This window comes from Clarias gariepinus, chromosome 14, assembly GCF_024256425.1.
Source record: "Clarias gariepinus isolate MV-2021 ecotype Netherlands chromosome 14, CGAR_prim_01v2, whole genome shotgun sequence".
Lineage (NCBI taxonomy): Eukaryota > Metazoa > Chordata > Actinopteri > Siluriformes > Clariidae > Clarias > Clarias gariepinus.
The window spans coordinates 6,295,051-6,305,000 of NC_071113.1; the positions used below are offsets into that span (position 1 = coordinate 6,295,051).

General features: G+C 40.9%; 1 protein-coding gene across 6 annotated transcripts in view; it reads left to right on the forward strand.

Annotated features, from left to right (window-relative positions):
- tanc2b (tetratricopeptide repeat, ankyrin repeat and coiled-coil containing 2b) overlaps positions 1 to 9,950 on the forward strand; it is a 197,441-nt gene that overhangs the window by 42,777 nt on the left and 144,714 nt on the right. For all 6 annotated transcript variants that reach the window (XM_053511912.1, XM_053511913.1, XM_053511915.1 and 3 more), the window contains exon 2: positions 1,816 to 1,881. The gene's annotated coding sequence lies outside the window, so the exon portion shown is untranslated. The remainder of the gene's footprint in view (positions 1 to 1,815; positions 1,882 to 9,950) is intronic.

A 9,950-nucleotide genomic window follows, 5' to 3' on the forward strand; every position in this document is an offset into this window, starting at 1 on the left:
TACATTGTACTCACGTTCCTGGATGACGGAGTTCATGGTCGGTGTGCAGAACAGGAAACTTTATAATTCCCAAGAGCTATTTTAATGTACTCATATGCACCTCATTTTTAATTTAAGACCTTGAAAAACCAATCTGAACTATCCCTTTAAGGAATTTCACATGCCATGGTTTTAATAATGGCTTCTTTCTCTTGACTTGTTTATTGTCCAGACAAGGTTTGTCCTTTAAAAGGCTCCTTCCTTCTAAGAGCTGTCGCTCTCTCCAGTTCCTTCAGCATTACCTGAGTTCTCTGACTAATGTGTTCAGTCTCTCATTAGTACACGATATACTTTAGACAGATCGTTGGCCCGTGTTCTTTCCACTTATTAATTATGAGGTTTTATATTTCAAAGTTTGGAAGTGTGTGCATGGAGTTTGCATGTTCTCCCCAAGCTTGGGTTTCCTCCAGGTGCTCCAGTTTCAGAATTATTAAATAAAAAAATACACAATAAAAATCTACCAGCACGTGGCTTAGTGGTAAGCACTGTCGCCTTGCACCACCGGGGTCCAGTTTAATTCTCGTTTTAGTTCGCCATGCTTGGTGGGTTTCTCCAGATGCTCCAGTTCCCTCCCACTGTACAAAGACATGAAGATTAGTGAGTGGATTTTCTGTTGATGTTCCCAAATTGCCCGTAGTGTGTATAAGTGTGTTCTAAACGGCCTGAAGCATGCAAAAAATGGAGCTTGGAAAAGGATTTATGTATTCATTAGCATTATTATCGAGGACGACGTCATAATAAAAGAACTAAAAAAAAGGGGAGCACCCTGAGAAGTACACTTCGGAATGGACCGCAGCCTACAGTATGTTTGCATGTGTGCCCTATGATGGATTGTCACCCCTTCTAGGGTGTACCCCACCTTGTGCCCAAAGTCACCCGGGATAGGCTCTAGGCCCCCTGTAACCCAGCATAAAGCAGTATAGTGAGTTTGCAGTTGCGTTTTTAATATCCACGTCTTAATGGATAATTTTTCCGACGTGTTTTGAGATCGCACAACTCAACTAATTATGTCACTTCTAATAGCAAAAGGTTGCTCCAGAACTAATTTAGAGGTTTTGAAGCAACACATTAGTGCACAACGGAATAAAAACGCAAGCACAAAAGAACTGCATTTCTGAATTTTTGATAATTGCTGCACTGTGTTCTCATAATATAGGGTGATGCTAGTTTTGGTATATCAGTGGCACCTACAGCATTTAACGGAAAAACAGATGGTTGCTTTTGCAGTCATTGGGCAAAAAGGCTTTTATTTCCTGATTCCTGCACTATATTAATCTGCCCCTCTTACATCCTCTACATCAACCTTCATTTAATACTTCATACAGCTACATCACTGAGCCCAACTCCAGCTGTTCAAATACGTTTTCTAATCATGTTCATTCCTTTCAAGGGATTTAGGAAGGTTTATTTTACCGCACACACACACACACACACACACACACAAAACAGTGTTCAGCAATATATATTTTTTCAAATAGAGTGAATTTCAGTTGTAGTAAATGAAGTATGCGGTAATGTAGGTGGTACCAGTTAAAGTTTCATCTACATCTTGTGTGCAGAGGCAGAGAAATCAAATCCCTCTATAAAATGTCAGGTTTCTGTGTCAGTGACTGATTCATAACTGGCGGGCTCTTGAACCCCCCCCTTAACAACAAAAAAAAAACAGCTTCATGATTGATTTGCGTTCTGTCTCACTTGTAAGTCAGTTGATGAAAATGTATTCTCTTATATTTTCCATTTAAAAGAGACTCATGGAGTGTTTCCCTGTTTCTGTAGTTTATTGCCGATGCATGATGCATGGAGAGAGGGGGTGGATGAGATAGTCGGAGCCTAGAGCACACAGTAAGTCTTATTCTCACAGTCATTTTCACACACACACACACACACACACACACAAGTATGGAACGCACTCAGTTTGGTGACCTCACTGAGATGCCAGCTCGATGCAGCGTTCAAGTCGAACCGGGACTTGAGCGCTGAATGACGGTTTATTGACGATCCCAGCCGAGGTGGTTCCCCGACAGTCGTTCAGGTGAATGTTCAGGGAGGGGAACACCTGATCCTAAGAAAAATCGATGGATGGTCCCATGGTTGTCACTAACTTGCGGAAGTGAAGCATCTGTCTGTGTGAACTGTACACACGATCATTCACCAACACTACTTGCACATTACAGGAACTCAGTTGAGAGTCATTGCAACATCCCCAGTACAGTCCTGACCTCACTCCTAGCCATTTCTAACAAAGGAGTTCCTGGGAGGCCAGGGTTTTGGACAAAGAAGCAGGCAGTCCAATCGTAGCTCTGGTGTACTGAGAAACCTTCAAGCCCTAGTAAAACGCTGAGATAAGTGCATTAGTGTAGAAATAAAGGCAGTTTTTACCAGTTTTTTCTTTTAGACAGCCAAAAGTGACCCCAAGCAGCCAATATCATTAAGAAATAGAAACGAAAGTGCGACACAGCATGGCTTACTCCTAAAAAAAGGAAAGTAGACTACAGTATGAAACGCTGAACCTTCAAAGATCAATGGACAGATCAAAATATATTTATTCATCTTGCAGGAAGTGTAAAACCAGTTTGTCTTACATGTTCTTATGAGATAAAACACGGGTCGCTACTGCAAACATATAAGTAGTGAAGTGAACATCCGAAGTGGGGGCGTGTAAAATACCTAGACTGAGAGCTGAGCGTTAGGTGTTAAAATGCCCCCATGGCACGAACTACAACATTAGTTTATTATCTTTATAAATAAAAGAAGGGTTTTATCTGTTCATTGGTCAGAACTCGCTCCTTCAATGATATCGTTACAATGTTTCGTACATTGGAGGAGCTGAAACCAGCCTCAGGATTACTTGTGTCTGGATGTCTGTCCGGCCAGATTTCGTCAGAGAATCACGCGAAACTGGCTAGACAGAATGTAATGAAACCTTTCCAGGTCTGTGTGCATGAAGTTTAAGGATGAGAATTGCATGATAGTTGAGTAAAAGCGATGTTTTGATCACTTACGTGCAGGCTTTAATAATTAATCTTATTTTTAGCCAGAGAGTAAGACAGACAGACAGACAGTCAGACAGACAGAAAGACAGACAGACAGACAGACAGACAGACATGTATGTTGGCTTTAACCTGAAATAATAATATCACTGATTACATTAAAAACTGTTCAGCTTGTTTTTCGTTGTAACCTTTTAACTCTTTCTACGAACTCTATGAACCAATTCATATGAAAACTTTTTGCTCAGCTAAAGTTGTGTCTGCCATCAGACGTGCCATGTTAGAAGGTGTTTAACACATGCAGATGTAAAGATCAGGAAACAAAAGCCAAAATTCCGAACTGGTTTACTGTATATAAACACACACTCATGCCTATAATGGTAAGACAGCAGGAGACGGTTTAGAATGAGACCAAAGCAAATTATCTCTGTGGGATTAAATACATTTATCTTGATGCCAAATGCAGCTCCAGTGCCAGGGGTGATTACTTCAGCTCATAGTGCACAGCTCTCTCCTGACCCTGCGTCACATCTTCATTTGCTCTCTTAGAATGCCTGTCATGGACACAGGACATAATACATGCGCGCACACACACACACACACAATCTCTCTCACTCTCTCTCTCTCTCTCTCTCTGTCTGATCAGGCAGACAGAGGGCACTTACAGCATACTAATCGACCTGCCTAGAGTCAGGGATGTAACCGACAGTCCCCCCACACGGTGCTGTTTTCTTCAGAATGATCTCTTCATGCTTTGTAAAGACAATGGATCATCAAATCATAGCTTAAATTGAAACACAAGACATTGACATTCCTTCCCTGTATTTATTGTTGTAAGATACGTGAACTGTTCTGCATTTGAATTCGATTCACATTCATTATGATGCTGATAACAATAAAGCCTGATTTAATAAATATGTAAATCTGCTGCCTCAGACTATTGTGATCACCTCCAGGTTGGAACGTTTTTTAATATATATTCTTTGTTAATACTTGAACTGATTATATAAGTGTATTCTTTATATTAATCATGGCTAAATGAATAATAAAAAATTAATTATACATAATCATTAAGTAGCTGCCCCGTCCCAGTCGTGGTTGTGGCTCATTCGAAGACCAGCATGAGAATGCTCAGTATGGGGCAGGAATTAGGTTTGGGTGGTTATTCTGTATCCTGAATTATGTAAAAGTAGTTGCCGTGCTCATTTAATTACAGTCGTGGAAAAAAAATTGTTGTGTAATGTGCATCGCTTAAAACAGGGTTCACACGGTCATAAAAAAGCAAGGAATTTCAGAAATCAATATTTGAAAAATGTGGCTGGCATTTGTATTCAGCCCCCTTCATTCTACATCAATACTTTGTAGAAGCACCTGCAAGTCTTTTGGGTACTGTTTTCTTTGCCCATTCTTACAGCTCATGCTCAGTCGGATCGGATGCAGAAGTTCCATCTGTGAACAGCAATTTTCAATCTTGCCACAGATTCTCAGTTGGATTTAGGTCTGGACTTTCTAACACATGAATATTCTTTGATCTAGACCATTCCATTGTAGCTCTGGCTGTGTGTTTAGGGTCGTGGTCCTGCTGAAAGATGAACCGCCACCTCAGTCTCAAGTCTTGTGCAGACTCTGACATGTTTTCTTTTAGGATTACCCTGTATTTGGTTCCATCCGTCTCCCCATCAACTCTGACCAGCTTCCCTGTCCCAGCTGAAGAACATGATGATGGCACCACCATCAACTTTTGCATTTAGGTCAAAAAGTTCTATTTTGGTCTCAGCTGATCATCCACATGTTTGCTGTGTCCCCCACATGACTTGTCGCAAAACTGTTAACTGGCCTTCCTATGGCTTTCTTCTTGCCACTTTTCCATAAAAGCCAGATCTGTGGAGTGCTCGACTAGTAGTTCTCCTGTGGGCAGATCCTTTCACATGAGCTGTGGATCTCTGCAGCTCCTCAAAGTTATCATGGGCCTTTTGGCTGCTTTTCTGATTAATGCTGTCCTTGCCTGGCCTGGCAATTAAGGTGGATGGCCATGTCTTGGTCAGTTGTGCCTTACTCTTTCTGTTTGCAAATGATGGATTGAACAATGCTCTGTGAGATCTTCAAAGCTTGGGATATTTTTTATAACCTTACTATGCTTTAAACTTCTCCACATCTCTATCCCTGGCCTGTCGTTGTGTGTTCCTTGGGCTTCATGATGCTGTTTGTTCACTAATGTTCTCTAACAAACCTGTGAGGGCTTTACAGATCAGCTGTATTCGTACTGAGATTAACCTACACACAGGGGGACTCTAATTCCTAATAGGTGACTTCTGATGGCAGTTGGTTCCACTGGATTTTGGTTAAAGAGTAAAGGGAACTGAATACTAATACAAGCCACACTTTTCAGATATTTATTTGCTAAATAGTTTGAAAACCACTTATAATATTTCTTCCACTTCACAATTTTGTGCCACTTTGCGTTGGTCAGGCACATGAAATCCCAATAAAATGCATTAACATTTGTTTCCGGAGGTATGAATACTGTACTTTTGCAAGGCACTGTATATAAACTTACTGGTAACAGCAGGTGTAATACTGTCCGCACTTTGTGTACATTTTTTTGACTGGTGTCTGGTGGTCAATGCAAATTTCTAGCTTTTGTCACATCTTGTGTTTTAGCTGGCGAATAAGTAGCTCATAAATGAGCAAAAGTAAACAACTGAAGATTTTTCAAGCTTTTGAAAATAGAAAGCTATTTGTTGTTCACAATGAAGATTCTGCCAAGAGCAACAATAAACCGAGTCTGGCCTTTCAAATGCATGATGTAGGATATTCAGAGTCTCATGGTCTTTATTAAAAATTGGATTCCACCCAAGCCTAGCAGGAATACACCCTGGATTAGGCACCAAGCCATAAAGTACAAGTCAAGAAGCAGTTTAGCACAGCAAGTACACATATGTGACCCATGTCATAATTTCAGGTGATTTGAGTTTTGCATATTTTCAGATTCCTGGTTTAATGAGCTCAATTTTGGTGCCACGTTTATTACTGTGTCATGTCCGGTTCCTGAGATATGGCCAGAGAGAGTTTGTTCATTAGGAAGGCCGGAGAAAAGGTAAATTGTCAAAATACTATTTTTATTTTAAGGATTTTAATTTTTTTATTTTTTATTTGAGGTTTCCGTGATGTAGTAAGTAAGAGGGAACGCTCACCCTCATATTAACACCAGGATTTCCTTGCTAACCCTTAAACTAACTTTGCTAGCAACGTGGATTTATAGCTTGGATAGTGTTTATTTCAGTCCTTTAAACCTTTCTCAATTCTGTTGAAAAGTATTTATTAACATATTTTTGCTAATATATGTATATTTTTTTAATACATTTTACAGCATAAAAATGACATCTTAGGAGGTGAAACATTTTTGAATCTTGCCAAATCTACCGAGAATTTGTTCAAATAAATGTATAACTAACAAAATATGAGATTATTACACTTATTACAAGTCAAATGTTGCAAAATTGTTCTGTTGACGGATCATTTTGGTACTTAAAAAAAAATTAATTCTAAAAAACCACCAAAATGATCTGCCAATAAACTGCTAATTTTAGTAATATTTGATAAGAGATGAGGTTTATGATTTGGTTTGTTATGATCTTATTTTAAAAAGTTATATATATTTTTTGCACCGTCTTGCACCTGCCCCACTCTATTGGCCGTAGCGCTAAACTAACCTGTGTGACTTAACACCTGACTTGATATGACGGGTTGCATACTGTATGTGCATGTTTCTGGAAGGTGAGAGCAAACCCGATACTCCGGAGAAAACCCGCACTGTGACCCGAGCTCAGGATCGACCCTGGAGGTCTAAGTGCTACCTGGATGTGTTAATAAAACAGGTGAAAACAGGTGATAGTGGACAGTGATGGGAGTTTCTGGTTCCGACACTCGGTTGCGATGCTCCTATCAGGCCGGAGGCGCTTAATCTCTCCTGCCGCGTGTTCAATATTAATTAAAGTCAACATGGTGCTGTCAGCGCTGCTGATTATTCATCCTACCCTGAAAACTGCAGATAATTAAGAGAACAGATGCCCACTTCTATGGTTTGCGACACTTTTCAGTCTCCGCTGAGAATAAACAGATGGTTGGGTTTTGCATTGGATTAGACTAAAGATTGGTCATGACTTAATTTTTCTGTTGGAAACTTGAATTTATTATTATTTATTTTTATTTAAGACATGCAAGAATCACGTGTTAAAAGACTTACCTCTGGTACACGATATATATAAGTTTTGCTCACAAACTACAAGCAATACGGTAATGTTGACTAAAATGCGATGATTACGTAACAATTTAACATTAAAAACAAGGAAATAATTTAACATTTGCAAATGTTTAAAAAACATTTTACAGTTGGAAACATTTCATTATTAAAAATGCTATTAATGCATTTGATCAATCTGGAAATTTTAGTGCATTATTAATTTCTTTTCGCAAATGAATCACATGACCAAGTTTGACCCTAATGGCTTTCCATAATGGCAGTGTGGTAGCCCAGCTGTGTGTGATAATCGCACATTTAACACAGATAATAAGACGACTGAGTAAACATCACCAGATGTGCAGAACGGCAAGTTTTATTATAAAAAGCTTCGAGACCGAAGTATGGACCTTCAAGGGAAACAACAATACATTGGGTTTAAGGTGTTGGAGTGGTGGATCAGGTGGTTGAGGCTCTGCGTTGTTAATCTGAGGTTCTAGGTTCGAACCCCCTGTTGGTGTGTTTTCACACCCCATGCTACCTGGCCACTGTGTGCATTGCTGGACTCATGTAGGATATTTTAATTTACCATTTGTTAAATGATAATGTTTGAGATGTTATGAAACTGCATAATCTGATTCCTCTAACCAGTTTGTCATGCATTTCGTTAAGTAAATCTAAGTATTATTATTATTGGACAGAAAGCTGTGTAGTTGTTCCAGGAGGTCTGCCTGCGCTACTGTAGCTCACTGGTTAATATTTGCAACTAATGAGCAGTTGTTTATGATTTTCATCTCCTGGTCAGACAGACACTGTTCCCTTGATCAAGACCGTTCCCTTGATCAACTGTTTATTACTTGGATTGGATTCTGCCTCAGTTGCTGTATGAGCCACTTTGTCTGCCAAAATAATAAGTACATTTTCGCCTTAGTAATAAACGTAATAAACACGCTAACAGGCTCTACGGCGGATACGGCGTGCGTAGCCTTCATTAGTGGAGCGTTGAAATGTCAGGGCGACTGGAATAAAGTATTAACAGGTATGAAAGCAAAAAGCCTCCAATTATCTGTTGCATTTTTCACAGAAGCACACACACACACACACACACACACACACACACACACACACACACACACACACACACACACACACACATTCCACTAGCATACAGCAGCATTGGTGTATAGATATTTACCAACACACACACACACACACACACACACACACAGCTACCATACAGCAGTATTTGAGTATAGTGACACACACACACACGCACGCACGCACGCACGCACACACACACACAATCCACTAGCATACAGCAGCATTGGTGTATAGATATTTACCAACACACACACACACACTGCTACCATACAGCAGTATTTGAGTATAGTGACACACCGACACACACACCGACACACACACACCGACACACACACACCGACACACACACACACACACAGCTACCATACAGCAGTATTTAAGTATAGTGACACACCGACACACACACCGACACACACACACCGACACACACACACAGCTACCATACAGCAGTATTTGAGTATAGTGACACACCGACACACACACCGACACACACACACAGACACACACACACCGACACACACACACACAGCTACCATACAGCAGTATTTGAGTATAGTGACACACCGACACACACACCGACACACACACACACACACACACACACACACACACACACAGCTACCATGCAGCAGTATTTGAGTATAGTGACACACACACACACACACACACACACACACACACACACACACAGCTACCATACAGCAGTATTTGAGTATAGTGACACACACACACACACACACACACACACACACACACACACACAGCTACCATACAGCAGTATTTGAGTATAGTGACACACACAGACACACACACACACACACACACACACACACACACACACACAGCTACCATACAGCAGTATTTGAGTATAGTGACACACACACACACACACACACACACACACACATTCCACTAGCATACAGCAGCATTGGTGTATAGATATTTACCAACACACACACACACACACACACAGCTACCATACAGCAGTATTTGAGTATAGTGACACACCGACACACACACACCGACACACACACACACACACACACACACACAGCTACCATACAGCAGTATTTAAGTATAGTGACACACCGACACACACACCGACACACACACACCGACACACACACACACCGACACACACACACACAGCTACCATACAGCAGTATTTAAGTATAGTGACACACCGACACACACACCGACACACACACACAGACACACACACACCGACACACACACACACAGCTACCATGCAGCAGTATTTGAGTATAGTGACACACCGACACACCGCACACACACACACACACACACACACACACACAGCTACCATGCAGCAGTATTTGAGTATAGTGACACACCGACACACCGCACACACACACACACACACACACACACAGCTACCATACAGCAGTATTTGAGTATAGTGACACACACAGACACACACACACACACACACACACACACACACACACACACACACACACACAGCTACCATACAGCAGTATTTGAGTATAGTGACACACACACACACACACACACACACACACACACACACACACACACACACACAGCTACCATACAGC